The 1,899-nt window shown below is 50.6% G+C and overlaps 2 non-coding genes across 2 annotated transcripts; one reads left to right on the top strand and one right to left on the bottom strand.

Annotated features, from left to right (window-relative positions):
* Positions 1–325: 325 nt before the first annotated feature.
* On the bottom strand, positions 326–400 carry Trnal-caa. The gene has a single exon. It is a non-coding gene; the product is annotated as a tRNA-Leu (tRNA).
* A 453-nt stretch (positions 401–853) lies between these two features.
* On the top strand, positions 854–928 carry Trnas-cga. Its single transcript has one exon. It is a non-coding gene; the product is annotated as a tRNA-Ser (tRNA).
* Positions 929–1,899: the final 971 nt, after the last annotated feature.

Raw genomic sequence — 1,899 nt, 5'->3', positions numbered from 1 at the left:
TGAAATTTCCTGGCGGATTAAACTGTGTACCGGCCGAGACTCGAAGTCGGGACCTTTGCCTTTCGCGGGCAAGTGCTCTACCAACTGAGCTACCCAAGCACGACTCACGCCCTGTCCTCACAGCTTTACTTGTGCCAGTACCTCGTCTCCTACCTTCCAAACATCACAGAAGCTCTCCTGCGAACGTCGCAGAACTAGCACTCCTGAAAGAAAGGATATTGCGGAGACATGGCTTATCCTCAGCCTGGGGGATGTTTCCTGAATGAGATTTTCACTCTGCAGCGGAGTGTGCGCTTATATGAAATTTCCTGGTAGGTTAAAACTGTGTGCCGGGCCGAGACTCGAACTCGGGACCTTTGCCATTTGCGGGCAAGTGCTCTACCAACTGAGCTACCCAAACACGACTCACGCACCGTCCTCATAGCTTTGCTTCTGCCAGTACCTCGTCTCCTACCTTCCAAACTTCACAGAAGCTCTCCTGCTAACCTTGCAGAGCTAGCACTCCTGAAAAAAAGGATATTGCGGAGACATGGCTTAGCCTAAGCCTGGGGGATGTTTCCAGAATGAGATTTTCACTCTGCAGCGGAGTGTGCGCTGATATGAAACTTCCTGGCAGATTGAAACTGTGTGCTGGGCCAAGACTCGAACTCGGGACCTTTGCCTTTCTCTATCAACTGAGCTACCCAAGCTTTCTGGAAACATCCCCCAGGCTGTGGCTAAGCCATGTCTCCGCAATATCTTTTCTTCCAATAGTGCTAGTTCTGGAAGGTTTGCAGGAGAGTTTCTGTGCAGTTTGGAAGGTAGGAGACGAGGTACTGGCAGAAGTAAAGCTGTAAGGAGGGGGCGTGAGTCGTGCTTGGGTAGCTCAGTTGGTAGAGCACTTGCCCGCGAAAGGCAAAGGTCCCGAGTTCGAGTCTCGGTCCGGCAGATAGTTTTAATCTGCCAGGAGGTTTCATCCCGGACAACAGTTGGCAGTCTCAACCCGAGCGCTCAACGTCTGCCTTCGAGGGCGCTGCAATGAGAGTCGCACTGTATTGCGGAACATTCAGCAGGCGTCGCTTCCTCGTCCCTATGCTGCCAACACAGCACGCTGCCTTGGAACTGACGTGTGGGGAGATGTCACGACTCACTGACAAGGCATCAGCACTTCCTGGCAACCCCGTCAGAGGTTCGAGTCCTCCGTCGGGCATGGGTGTGTGTGTGTGTGTGGTCCTTAGCGAAAGTTACTTTAAGTTAGTTTACTTAGAGTATAAGAATAGGGACCGATGACCGCAACAATTTGATCCCATAGTCGTTACCACCAATTTCCAGTTCTTTCTACTTCCTGGCAGCACACGCATATACGCCCGGCTGCCGACTGTCGCTCTGAAGACAGTTACAGCTCTGTACACTTCATACGATAAAGAAATGTTACTGAAGACATCACTGTGTCACTGACGCCTCCAGGCGTGATCTGGACCACTCTCTGACACTCAGTGGTTGGCCTTCTTTTGACAGCGCGAGCCCAGCTTCCCGGTTTACAGCACTATAAAGTACAAACTGATCATGGTACTATTTGTGTGACCCAAGGCTGAGAAATTCAGTAAAAAATACCGTTGCACAACTTTCACTGTACTTCCCTTAGGCGGAGTATGAAGTCTGTGAAGAAATGAGTTTCCTGTTAAAGACTGTGAGCCAAGCACGGCTCATGTGCATCCCATTAACTGTCTGTCATCTTCTATTACCGTAGTGCCGCCTCGTTTTCTTATTCCATTTACTGGTGTCACTAACTTTCTGCGTTACTTGCCTGTGAGTGGTATCAGTAGCGGATATCAGTAAGCGCCACTGTCGTACCACCTCTGGAGCGACCTATAGTATTTCTGGGTCATCGTGTGTCGGGAAGTCAGTGAGTGGGAAACG

The sequence above is a fragment of the Schistocerca piceifrons genome, chromosome 7, assembly GCF_021461385.2.
Source record: "Schistocerca piceifrons isolate TAMUIC-IGC-003096 chromosome 7, iqSchPice1.1, whole genome shotgun sequence".
NCBI lineage: Eukaryota > Metazoa > Arthropoda > Insecta > Orthoptera > Acrididae > Schistocerca > Schistocerca piceifrons.
The sequence above is the reverse complement of the archived record's forward strand: the minus strand, read 5'-3'. Positions and strand labels throughout refer to the sequence as shown.